At 39.2% G+C, this 14,059-nt stretch overlaps 1 protein-coding gene across 1 annotated transcript in view; it reads right to left on the bottom strand.

The window, feature by feature from the left end:
• ankrd11 (ankyrin repeat domain 11) overlaps positions 1 to 13,095 on the bottom strand; it is a 181,493-nt gene extending 168,398 nt beyond the window's left edge. The window contains exon 1 of the mRNA XM_051720894.1: positions 12,700 to 13,095. The gene's annotated coding sequence lies outside the window, so the exon portion shown is untranslated. The remainder of the gene's footprint in view (positions 1 to 12,699) is intronic.
• Between the last annotated feature and the right edge of the window lie 964 nt (positions 13,096 to 14,059).

Below are 14,059 nucleotides of genomic sequence, written 5' to 3'. Positions count from 1 at the left end.
GTAACTAAATATAATAGATGTGATATAATATCATATTTATTCATTAAATACATTTAAGTTAAAGTTCATTTTTAAAAAGCTAAAATGTGACCAAAACCCAACTTACGAAATACAATTATTAAAATTAATATTTTCATATTGTACCTAGTTAGAAGGTCCCCTGTATAATTCACAGTATTATCTGGGAGAGAACAGATTTCATATGTAAGCAAAAAGGACATAATAACTTAAATATACCCATATGAATCGATATCGAATCGAAATCAGAATCCAAAGCTTGGGAATCGGAAAATCTGTATCAATACCCAGCCCTACTTGACAGCCACTATGACAATCATTATGAGCTGGTTGCATGGTAAAAAAATAACAGCGTATCAAAAAAACAGTGAGTACATTTTGAAAGGATTTTCATTTTTGATTGAACTCTCTCTTTAAATACAAATTTGCACATATTTTGCACTCTTTTTCAATGGCCATTTCTTGTTTCAGACCGTCTGTGTGAAAGTAATATAAAAAGCTGAGTAGTGGAAATGAGCGCAGTGGTCAAAGTAGGGTGCTTAAAGCCTTTGTGCGATGCACTCACACCAGGGCTGCAGAAAACAAAGACGTGTCAGAGCCCCGCAGTGGTCCTCCTATCTTGTGGTCTTTGGTTAGGTATGCTTTTCAGTCATGCACAGGCCTTCGGCCCTCTCCCCCTTCCTGTCCCTGCATTTCAATGTAAATAGGACCAATTGAATGGCTGCAGCTGCCCCATCAAAAGGACAGTGCGGCTAAAGGGCCCAGTCATTGAGATTCAACCGGGCCACGCTTCCCCACCCCCACACATCACAAGAAGAGCCAAGCGGCAGCCAGCAGCCTGCAGGAAGTGCTCTTCAATTTAGAAAATGGCCCCATATAAACCTGAGCAAATGTGATACTGAAAGCAGCAATATCACAAATAAATAAATAAATAATGTGCTCCTATGATACATTCAAGAAATGGTGCAACAGGCAGGTATACAAGATATAGATAATGCAATAACGGCTAAAAAAATAAATAAATAAATAAAATTAAAAAAAAACCCAAAACCAAACACGTAGGCTAATAGAGCAGATCGGATTTCACATCTGTGCAACCGAAGAAAAATCTCTGTTGATGAACAGCAAGCTAACAACAGCCTGTGCCGCTCATATGGATAATGTATTTCTCAGCCCTCAGCACATCCAATCAAAACAACCTGCCTCCCAAATCCACCCCCCCCAACCCCACCCCAGCCATGTTCCTGTCCAACTCACATATGCCCGAGTGAAGCTTATGCCTCCCCCGCCATCAACACACACGGTTTATTTTACTTCATCAATAGGGTAAAAGATGGAATCATCAAGAACCAAACCAATTTTGCCTCATTCATGTCAACCAAAGTGTAAATATCATAATATAACAAACAGTCCAATTGTACACTGCTCAAAATATATTGTATATATTGAAAGTGCATTCAAGCCTTCAAAATATACAACCACACCACAGAACAAGATTAAACTATCACGATTATCACTGCATGTTTATGAGATAAGCCTTGGCAAAGTGTAACAGAAGGGTTCCGTAAAAATTCCATTCATTTTCATCATAGAGAAATAGATTTTAAAGGATAACGAATTAACCTTTCAACTACCATGAGCTCTGATAGTCCTTTTCCACTGAAATTGGGATGGTTCTCATGCTGAGCCAGTAAGGAAATGAACTTTTAAATGTGGCGTAACTTGCTAAGTACTATAAATTGTAACAGTGGAGTCGTTATTAAGATTGGTGTAGCAGATGGTTATATTTGGATTTTTGCCATAGCATATAATATGTTTTCGTCTTGATTGAGAATCCCAACCAGTTTACTTAACAGACAGCCGCTATCTTCATAACTTAGTGAGTAGCTGGTCAAAAATCCCCTTACTGAACAATGCACAAAATAAGATGAGAAGAGTGTAAGGAAAGCTAGCAAAGTTGGCTAATCTTTTTTTGGTGGGAGGGGGATGGGGGTTCTTCCCTTTTCTCCCCAATTTGGAATGCCCAATTCACAATGCACTCTAAGGGGCCGTTTACACAAAAATGTTTTCAACTAAAAACGTTTTGGCTGTTCGTTTACACAACAACAGCATTTTGTGGCCTGAAAATGCAAACTTTTGAAAACGGGTTTCAAAGTGCACGTTTTTGAAAACGATGCCGTTATCGTCTCCGTGTAAACATACAAAAGAGTGAATTTGTGAAAACGATGATGTCATTCGCACGTGTATTACGTGTTCAGTCTATAGGCATGCGTGCGAGCACTTCAAAACAACGCGCGAGACATTCAAAACTACAATGGCGGACTACAGGACTGTTTTTGTTCTGCTCAAGATTTTGAGTTTATTGACGCTTCTCCAGCAAAGTGTAGATTTACTGCATCACTACTACGACCAGTGATCGCCAACTTCATTGTTTGTATTCACCGCTCTGTGGAAGAATGTTTATGTGCGCAGGCACGTAGTGTTTCTTTACAAAGTGACATCACCAACTACTGGCCTGGCATGCATAATACAGCGTTTTTAGTTGTTTTCGCAGATCCGTGTGAACGGAGATCGTTTTGACAAAGTTATCATCTGTACACGAAACTTTTCAAAAACGCAAAGGAAAACTTTTCCGTTTTTAGTACATCGTTGTCGTGTAAACGTACTGTAAGTCCTCGTGGTGGCGTAGTGCCTCGCCTCAATCCAGGTGGTGGATGATGAATCTCAGTTGCCTCCACGTCTGAGACCGTCATACCGCGCATCTTATCACTTGGCTTGTTGAGCGCGTTACCACAGAGACCTAGCGTGTGTGGAGGCTCATGCTATTCTCCGCGGCATCCACGCACAACTCACCATGCACCCCACCTAGAGAGAGAACCATATTATAGCGACCACGAGGAGGTTAACCCAACGTGACTCTACTAGGGCTGCCCTCTGATAGTCGATCAAATGTTAGTCAATGAGAAGAGCCTTGGTCGACCAAGTTTTGATTGGTCGGTTGGTCGCAGAAAAAAAAAAACTCCACAGGAAACTGACGAACACCAGTATTACCGCTGGTTGGACACTAGGTGGTACTATGGGGTAATTTTCATTAAGAAGGGTTAAGGTTGAACCAACACAAAGCAACTTTGAACATTATTTTTTATTTATTTAACAAAATTCAAATGAAATTGGGAAAAAATTAAGTGCAGTTAAAATGTGTGTTGTTTTAACTTTTTGAAAGATGGCTTTACAACAGTTGTCAACATCTCTCTGGCAAAGAACCTACTTCATCTGTGCATTCTCTACCGGATGGGTATTTCGTTGTCCGGGAAAATACATCATGTGTGTGAATACATTCGTACATTTTATATATTATATATATAAAATCGCAATAGCCAATTACATCGGAAACCTCTGGGCTGAGGGATCGGTGAATATTTTTGCTTTAGTGATTTTGCATTAAAAATGTAGTTAATATATTTTTAAAAAATAAATAAATAAAAACTTAAATCAAATACATTTCTAAATTCAAATTGCACTCCAAACGAAATGAAAACGCAATTAAAATAATGAAGATCAAAAAAATAATATAAGTAACCACCTTTCCATTTACCATCAGGCAAGTATCTGTCTAAACATGCAGGTGGAAAATTACTTACACAAATGAAGACATAAAAATAATTATAATGATGACAGTAATCACTGAAATATAAATCATGGTTCGAGATGAACATGTTTTTGTATTATTTTATGTTTTAATCACAGGTGTATAGGCTGCAGAGTTGTGGTCACAATGAATTGCTCTGTGGAAATAAAGTGAACTGAACTCAAAGCACCTCCTGAGCTGAGACGTCTGAGGTCATTTGCAGCACTCATAGATGATACTATTCTTACAACAACAAAACAAATCCAGAGGACAGAAACAAAGAAAGCGTGAGAACCTTTTACATGCGCGTGTTCCACAAGACTGCACGCCTCCGTACAAACAGTGTGTCATACATGCGCATAGACGACTTTTCTGTCATCTGTTCTTAATAATATAATAAATTGTGTTTCTTCAAGCACGTGTCTGTGTCTCTACGGGCAAATTACTTGTAATATTCATTTCATAATAATAATAGCCTAATAATAATAATTTAATACATTAAAAGGGAAAACAAGCCAAATATCATCTTGATATCAAAGGCATCAGCTATTGGCGATCACTCTGACCATCGTCGATCCCCGAGATCATCGTCTGTCGGCACAACCCTAATGTGCATTTCTCTCTATAAATGAACAAAATCTTCAGACAGTCTCCTTGCTGGTTTTTCCGACACATTCAGAATCTTTACCGCTTTTGCCGGTGTCGCTGCTGCTCGCATCGTGCGTGTGCTTGTAAAATTTATATTTTAAAGACTCATTATTACGGTTTAGTATTTCTCTGTAATGTAGAACAGTGTTAGCAATGTTACTTATAACATTCTTTCTCAGCCCTGGAACTCAAACCATTTTCTGATGCCCCTCAAAAAAAATATATTTAAGTAATTAAATTAATATCATAAACGTGCGACAACAAGTCGACTAATGGCTTAAACTAACGCCTACAAGTCGACTAGGAAAATCTTTGGTCGGGGCCGGCCAAGTGAATGATGTAATGATGTAAACTACTTATTTGTAGATATCTGCATATTTTGCACACACACAAAAAAATATATTATACCTATAATCAATGACAAAATGTCAATCGATTTTATTTGAGTAGGCCTACATAATTTGCAATGGCATTAGTAGTTCTTTCCCTTAAAAATAAAAAGAATTTAGCTGAAGTCTTGTACTTTTGCTTCTTTTCCTGATGATTGTCAAATGCTTTCTTGCTTCAAATCAAAGTTTTTAATGTTTTGATTCATCTTGGAGCTGGCTGGTTTGGTTCATGGCTTAGAACTCTTTTCTTGAAGATTTTTTTTTAAAATCCCCATGGAGAAAATGAATGGGGAAAAATACTTTTGGAACCAAGGCCTTTGAAAAAGTGGGCAGTCACTGTTGCACTCTATTCAGACGAGCTGATACTGAGAGATCAAAAGAAAACACTGAGTGATAGCATATAGAGAGCAGAGCAAGAAATGCGGCATAGCATAGTGCAGGGGAGAAAGAAGCATCTCCTTTGATGTATGAGGTTAAGGGAGACATGTTATCAAACACACTGCAGCGGAAGCTCAACCTGCGCCCAAGAGGCGTCAGGCAGAGAAACCTTCAAAACCTCAAATCAAGTGCCCCATCACAGATGTTTGTGGGTGGATGCCATTCAGCTCGGACAGCGTTGGTATATTTGTGTGTTGCCACAGGAGTTTAAATGGCATTTGGTTGTCCGAACAGTGTGGAAGGGCCTTTTAAACATTTACACTGCAGGAGAGAAATGACACATGAGATGAAAGTCTGTTTACAGACACTAACGCTATGCAATGAGGAAGGGGAAGGCCAAAGGAAACCAGCACACAAGTCATGTGAGTAATGGTGCGAACTATAACAATCTGCCTACGGCATTTCCAACAGTGGGAAATAAGATTACTTCAACCTTGTTCCTTTCTGAAAGGCTAGTGAGAGATATCAACACTTCAGGTAAGAGCTTCCAATACAGTTCACCTAAAGTAAAAAAATAAAACAAAAACAACTTACTTCATGGTTACATAATGGCCTTACTATTTTAGTAGTAATAAACGGCACCAAAACAACAAATCTCCAAGGGTGCCTACGTACACTATATTGCCAAAAGTATTCGCTCATCTGCCTTTAGACGCATATGAACTTAAGTGACATCCCATTCTTAATCCATAGGGTTTAATATGACGTCGGCCCACCCTTTGCAGCTATAACAGCTTCAACTCTTCTGGGAAGGCTTTCCACAAGGTTTAGGAGTGTGTTTATGGGACATTTTGACCATTCTTCCAGAAGCGCATTTGTGAGGTCAGACACTGATGTTGGACGAGAAGGCCTGGCTCGCAGTCTTCGCTCTAATTCATCCCAAAGGTGCTCTATCGGGTTGAGGTCAGGACTCTGTGCAGGCCAGTCAAGTTCTTCCACACCAAACTCGCTCATCCATGTCTGTATGGACCTTGCTTTGTGCACTGGTGCGCAGTCATGTTGGAACAGGAAGGGGCCATCCCCAAACTGTTCCCACAAAGTTGGGAGCATGGAATTGTCCAAAATCTCTTGGTATGCTGAAGCATTCAGAGTTCCTTTCACTGGAACTAAGGGCCAAGCACAGCTCCTGAAAAACAACCCCACACCATAATCCCCCCTCCACCAAACTTCACAGTTGGCACAATGCAGTCAGACAAGTACCGTTCTCCTGGCAACCACCAAACCCAGACTCGTCCATCAGATTGCCAGATGGAGAAGCGTGATTCGTCACTCCAGAGAACGCGTCTCCACTGCTCTAGAGTCCAGTGGCGGCGTGCTTTACACCACTGCATCCGATGCTTTGCATTGCACTTGGTGATGTATGGCTTGGACGCAGCTGCTCGGCCACGGAAACCCATTCCATGAAGCTCTCTACGCACTGTTCTTGAGCTAATCTGAAGGCCACATGAACTTTGGAGGTCTGTAGCGATTGACTCTCCAGAAAGTTGGCGACCTCTGCACACTATGTGCCTCAGCATCCGCTGACCCCGCTCTGTCATTTTTCGTGGCCTACCACTTCGTGGCTGAGTTGCTGTCATTCCCAATCGCTTCCAGTTTGTCATAATACCACTGACAGTTGACTGTGGAATATTTAGTAGCGAGGAAATTTCACGACTGGACTTGTTGCACAGGTGGCATCCTATCACAGTACCATGCTGGAATTCACTGAGCTCCTGAGAGCGGCCCATTCTTTCACAAATGTTTGTAGAAGCAGTCTGCATGCCTAGGTGCTTCATTTTATACACCTGTGGCCATGGAAGTGATTGGAACACCTGAATTCAATTATTTGGATGGGTGAGCGAATACTTTTGGCAATATAGTGTATTTTGACCAATGAATTTACATGACTTTTCCAGTCGTTTGTGGATGTGTAAAAACTATATTTTAGCAAATTTCAAATTGTGTCAGGTACCAATCAGGGTTTCCATTAGCCGGTAATTACCGGTTTTTGACCGTTCAAAATTCAAACATTGTCGACACAATGTCCTGTCAAAATATTAACCCCTTTAGTTGATGCCACAAGTGTGCAGAGTGACGCCATGCCAATGATAACAGCACTTCTTGAAATCCTAACCAGCGAATACAGAGCGTTGTATCCCGCACACTAGCAAAAGCAGCCTACATTATTCCCGTTTCGCATGCCCACAGTGAGAAGCTTCTTTTATTTAAGGATAGTGATCATATGAAGCCATTTATCATCACATAGTTGTTTGGCTCCTTTTTAAATCATAATGATAACAGAAATCACCCAAATGGCCCTGATCAAAAGTTTACATACCCTTGAATGTTTGGCCTTGTTACAGTCACACAAGGTGACACACACAGGTTTAAATGGCAATTAAAGGTTAATTTCCCACAGCTGTGGCTTTTTAAATTGCAATAGTGTCTGTGTATAAATAGTCAATGAGTTTGTTAGCGCTCACATGGATGCACTGAGCAGGCTAGATACTGAGCCATGGGGAGCAGAAAAGAACTGTCAAAAGACCTGCGTAACAAGGTAATGGAACTTTATAAAGATGGAAAAGGATATAAAAAGATATCCAAAGCCTTGAAAATGCCAGTCAGTACTGTTCAATCACTTATTAAGAAGTGGAAAATTCGGGGATCTCTTGATACCAAGCCAAGGTCAGGTAGACCAAGAAAGATTTCAGCCACAACTGCCAGAAGAATTGTTCGGGATACAAAGATAAACCCACAGGTAACCTCAGGAGAAATACAGGCTGCTCTTGAAAAAGACGGTGTGTTTGTTTCAAGGGGCACAATACTTGTTGACACCTCTCCAAACATAGCGCTCATGGTTGTGACCATAAAGCTCTATTTTGGTCTTGTCTCTCCAAATTACAGTATGCCAGAAGCTGTGAGGCGTGTCAAGGTGTTGTCAGGCATATTGTAACCGGGCTTTTTGTGGCATTGGCTTCTTTCTAGCAACTCGACCATGCAGCTCATTTTTGTTCAAGTATCGTCATAAAGTGCTAAAAAAAATAATAAAGCGCGGTGGATTAAGACAGTAAAATGGGAGAAGATGCCAAATTTACTGTCACTCAGCAGCTGTAATAGAAACCCCCTCACAGCTGTGGTAATTCATTTTTTTAAACTAATTCCAGGGTAATATAACAATAAGCATAATGTTTTAAATTTGCACTCAATATTTTTAAAATGTTTAAGGCGGAAACGCGCCATCACAGTTTGTGAAAATGGTCTATTATAACAGATACATATATTGGAGTGTATTTAAATTCTTTTAACAACTTAAATATTTAAAAGAGTGTTTCACTTTCATGGTAATTATTAATGAAAGGCATTACAAACAACATCTCTTTTTAAGGGAAAATAATGCTTGGACTTCATAGTTTTACACTTGTGCTCGTCATCTAACGACTTGAGAGACTTCAGAAGACACAGGGACGTTTCCGGTAAGTTAACATAGTGAGAAACAATACTCCCTGGTTTTTACAGTGCATTGTGGGATTTTTTAGGGAGCGAACATAAACTGCAGTGCGAAGAGAGTGTTAAACTTCGTGCTGCTGCTGCAACCCCGGCCACGAAGCCTTCGCAGCCCGAAAAGTCTTCTGCCCTGAAACAAAGCATGTTGCAAGCTTCATTTACCATCTCACTTGTGGCTTTGACTTAAAACAGAACATCTGCCCACTTCGTAGAAAAAACTGAGATATATATCATGTATCGCCATTCAGCCAAAAATACCGAAATATGATTTTTAATCCATATCACCCAGCCCTAGCATCTTCATGCATTTGCTTAATAATTAGTGCTTTGTGTTACAACAAGACGCCAAAGACAGTAAACAAATCATAGATTTGAATGATCTCTCACTGGAGCAGTTTTAGAGCTTGTAATGGATATATTTTTCTTATTTTTGAAAGTATCTCTGCTGTGTGTGATGCTCTCATGGATTTTACTGGTTGGATTTTGGTTAGACTTATAAAAAGGTTTCATTTTTTTAACATTAGTCAATGCTTTGGGTATGATGAACAAACAATGAACAATACATTTTTACAGCATTTATTAATCATAATGTCCATTAATAAAATACAATTGTTCATTGTTAGTTCATAGTGCATTAACTAATGTTAACTAACACAACTTTTCATTTTAAAAATGTATTAGTATATGTTGTAACTTACATTAAGTTCATTAGTTCATGTTAACTACAGTAATGTTGTTAAATAACGTTAACAAATGGAATCTTTTTGTAAAGTGTTACCGTAATTTAACTGTGTGGGGCATAAACATATAACTGCACAATACTTGCAAAAGCATGGTAAAGGGCACTTTTAAGACAAAATCGGTATCGGCCGATCTTCGTGTTAAAAAAATAAAAATAAATAAAATCGGAGATCAGTATCGGCCTCAAATTTCCTGATCGGTGCACCACTAGTTGAAGTTCTTTAACGGCTTCTAAAAAAACAGCAAAACGCGGCAAAAAGACATTCATCTAGCACATTTATATGAAAAACTATTTAAACGAGGACAGAGGAAGCTTTATGTGGAGGTAAGAGAGAGGATGCACAGGTGGATTCGATGCGGAAATCTTTTGTGTCTAAACACCTGACACACGCAGAAGTTCTCCTCCCCCTTCACATCTGACACAACAGTTCTAATTCATGTTTCACCGCTGTTTTAACTGGAATTGTCATATTCGAGAGTGCATCTTGAATTATTAGGATTTATTCTTAATATCAATAAATGAAATTTGAACAACATGAGGGCAAGCACTCTGCACGGCTGCATTCTCTCTAAGGCGACGCTCTGAAATGATACTTAAGTGGGACATTTTATATTACAAATACATTTCACTTGGACTCCGTCCTCGTTTCCTTTCCTTGCATCTTTTTATCGTACACTAAGAGGGAGCTGACAGGACGCAAAAGGAAAGGATGCAAGTAAAAGGGACTAGAGGTAGACCGATATATCGGTTTTACCGATTAATCGGTGCCGATATTTGCTTTTTGGAACTATCGGTTATCTGCAAAAATCTGTGCCGATAATTGCTGATAGTTTTTATATAATTTCGTATTTTCAATATACTTAATTATACTTTAAAGTCCAGCGTTATGCACCAAATATTTTTGGTTATTAAAAATGTTTGTTGAAAAATAAACCGCATATGGGATTTTATCCATTTTGGACTCTTATTCTGTGCCCGCCATAGTAAGAAAATTAATTTTGTTTTTGACATTCTATAAATCAATTTTAAAAACTATCGGCCAATTAATCGGTTATCTGCCTTCCCACCACCTTAGTTTTCGGTATCTGCAAAATCCACTATCGGTCGACCTCTAAAGGGACAGTTTTAGAAATGAGAAGCCATAGACGAGAGAGTCACTGCACTGTTTCTGTGCTGAATGTGATATTAATGTGTTTTTTGTTTTGTTTTGTTTTTATCAACAACTGACAGTAAAGAACATAAGAGATATTCAAACAGACAAGTTTGTGCATTACTAATAGCCAAACATTGTGGCCATTTTACAACATGTAAATGTCATGTTCTGCATTAATGAATTCTGTGGAGTATATAAAGCGACAAAAACAGTTTTGTGCCATACACTGCAACAGTAAGGACACCTTATCCTGGTTTGGAAGTGTGATTAGAGCTTGTTGCCTGTCGGCCTTCAGAGAAACGCACTGCGTCTATCAAACACAGAGGCAGTGGTGTGCACACGTCCACCTATGCTTTTGCAGCTCTCATCACCTAACATTATTCACCTAACACTGAAGTTTAACAAACCGTTAAATCGAACTATTTTGGATTCAAAGCGGAAAATTAGGCAAAAAGCGACTAGTTTGCAGGTATGCACTTGCATTTTATGGACCTACGGAGCAGATATATTGTTCTTAAATCTTTGTTTTTGTTCTGCTGAAGAAAGAAAGTCATACATATCTGGGATGGCATGAGGGTGAGTAAATGATGAGAGAATTTTCATTTTTGGGTGAACTGTCCCTTTAATAACTATGAAGACACATACAAACCAATAGGTTTGGAGGAGCATTCACATCAAATTTGACAGTCAACAACCAGTTTAGTGGAAGACATATATATATATATATATATATATATCTCTTAAAGATTGAGCTTGTTAACAGTAAGGCTGAAAGGAAACACAATCAAGACATGAAAGGCAAATATGAGCACAACAAGAAGTTCTGGTTTAAAGCCACATGCCTCTGCAGACCTATATATGCCATAATTCTCACAGTGGCCTCATAGTTCAAAATGAAAAGCTTTCAGTAATGCTCAAACTCTGAAAACACCCACCAAAAGTCAATTTTCCCTCTCTTCTTTTCCCTCTGGAGCAAAACAATGAGCAGGACTTTAACAACACAACAAGAATCAGGTAGACAAACAAGCCACAGAGACAATACCACCTTGGTAAAGTAGCCATAAGTATTATTATGAGGTGATATCGGACAGGGGATTTTGCAGTGTTACAGCTTCAAGGTTGAGCTGAAAAGACATAAACACAAAACTGGGAAAGGTAGAGATGGTGAAGTGGTAGCAGAGAAGAGAGTGTGTGCTAACGCCCCAACATAGCCGCAGTGTTTCTCCACTGCACCAACAGAACTACCAGCACTGTTTACTTCAACACAAACTTAGATTACCTATCTTTCTGATCATCTTCTTTGATAAGTATGTAAGTCCATGCTTCAGCTTGAGCCCAAGTAAACAACCACAACTCTGATGAACCACAGAATGTCTTAAGAAGCACATAAGTGCTTTTTATTTATTTATTTTTTTTGCAAACACCAAACATGAGATCTTAGGAGTTTAAAAGCAGGCACTCTCTAATATTTAGTGAATAATTAGCTACATTAATACATCAGGTTTACATTGAGAAAGCCATTGCAACTGTACAACTGGATGATTGCAGCAGTGTATCAGGCTTTACTGCTCTTCTGTAACCAAAACACTCACAAAAGCCAAGTACTGTGAACATATCAGTGTTATATCTGATTAAATAATTCCATTAAGCAGCTGTGTGAACTCTACAAACACGTCTAGTCCATATATATATATATATATATGACTTTATCTGAGGTCTAAAATATTGGGTTGCAGTGATGTAAATATTTACAGTCTGAACGCAGCACTGTCAATCAAACGTATGCATATTTTTCTGTTTATATTGGCACGTATAATCAATGTATGCTGGAAAATATTGCATTTCATAAACACTTGAAACACACATATTAAGATGCCTATGTCTGTGGCTGATAGTGGAGCTCGTCATCTCCGATTCCCTGAGAACGACAACATAACAAGAGAATATTCTCCTATCTCAAGCTTTGCATGCTCGATTTTAATCTAGACCCCAACTGCATGTCCACACAACACTTAGCAACAGATCACACTGCTCAACTTGACCAAACAGAAGGAGATATTTCATAAATACGACTTTGGGGTGGGGGAGGGAAAACAAACTCCTGTTAGCAGAGGAGCTAACTGTGAAAGTCGACGCTTGGGAGGATTTCCCAAAGCAAAAGGGGTGCTAAAGGCTAAAGAGTGATTTAAAAAATGCTCACCTTGTTTATAAAAAAAAAAAAAAAAAAAAAACACGTGAGCTACATCTACAAAATTATACTTGGTATTCCCTCCCGATGCTTGTTTTTCCCATTTGAGGCCTTCTGCTTCAGCGAGCTCCGATTCGGGAACATCCGAGGCGCGCGACGCTCATCTCAGTCCTCGCTCGCGCCAGCGTGCTAAGCTAAACACCGATTACCTCCTCCGAAAATACGATAATTAAAATCTCTCAGGGCTCCGGTGGACTGGTTAGAGAAATGGCTATACACTCTCCATTCGTCCCTTTAAAAAGTCCGCTGGTCTCGGCAACGTTAAGTTGGCTGTTTTGGCTTGATTTGATGTGTAAAAATAACATTCCGTTTCAAGTTAATCCTCTACGTCCGACTCCTTCCGAACTGTTCCGATCGGCCTTTGACTTGAGCTGACGACAAGCGGACGCGAGGAGGTGATACGGGGATTGTGATTGGCTGACGCGACTGGGCGGTCACTGTTTCTTCCCAGTTGCAACGGTGAAACTAGCTCCATTGTGGCTCACGCGAGGAAAGATTGCGTCTTGTTTTCCTTGGCTACTTCGAGCCAAAATGGCGTAGACTGTGGCATATTATTGCGTGCTCAATTTGGGTGAGAGGAAACTAGGAACGTAGTAGAATACGTCCAGAAAAGTAGGCTGAGGAAGGTTCGTATTTGTGAGCTACAAGAGTACGAGTGAAACGAGAAGATATAGCGGGAATATTTTTATATTAGTAAACTACCTCAATTGTTCCTCCTTGCTCAGTCTTAACTCGTAAGGATTACTAATGAGCGTTTTTATAGAATACCACTATTATGACAAACTGTTTGTGAAAGACGGACTGGAAGCTCGTACTGAAAAGGTGTAAATTCGCATTATTCAAACGTTGTTTGTTATGTAATATTTATTGTATGCGTTAGTGTGTTTTTGTTTTTTGTTTCGCTTTGACGTCACAAACTGTGGTGCGAATGAAACGCAAGAGCGCCCTCTGTTGTGAATAGCCCGCTACTACTGTGTGTTATTACACATCTTGGATATATACCCATTTCTTGACACTTTGCCCTTATTATATTTACATGAGCACTTCACCATACACTCATAATATATATATATTGGAGGAGGATGGTTCAAGTGGCCAAAGATTCTCCAAGGATCACAGCTGGAGAATTGCAGAAATTAGTTGGGTCTTGGGGTCAGAAAGTCTAAATATATATATATATATATATATATATATATATATATATATATATATATATATATATATATATATATATATATCAGACATGACCTACAGCACCACAAATTGTTTGGGAGGGTTTCAAGAAAAAAGGCCTCTGCTCTCATCCAACATC

Source organism: Myxocyprinus asiaticus, chromosome 2 (genome assembly GCF_019703515.2).
Source record: "Myxocyprinus asiaticus isolate MX2 ecotype Aquarium Trade chromosome 2, UBuf_Myxa_2, whole genome shotgun sequence".
NCBI lineage: Eukaryota > Metazoa > Chordata > Actinopteri > Cypriniformes > Catostomidae > Myxocyprinus > Myxocyprinus asiaticus.
This window is presented reverse-complemented; position numbering and strand designations above follow the sequence as displayed.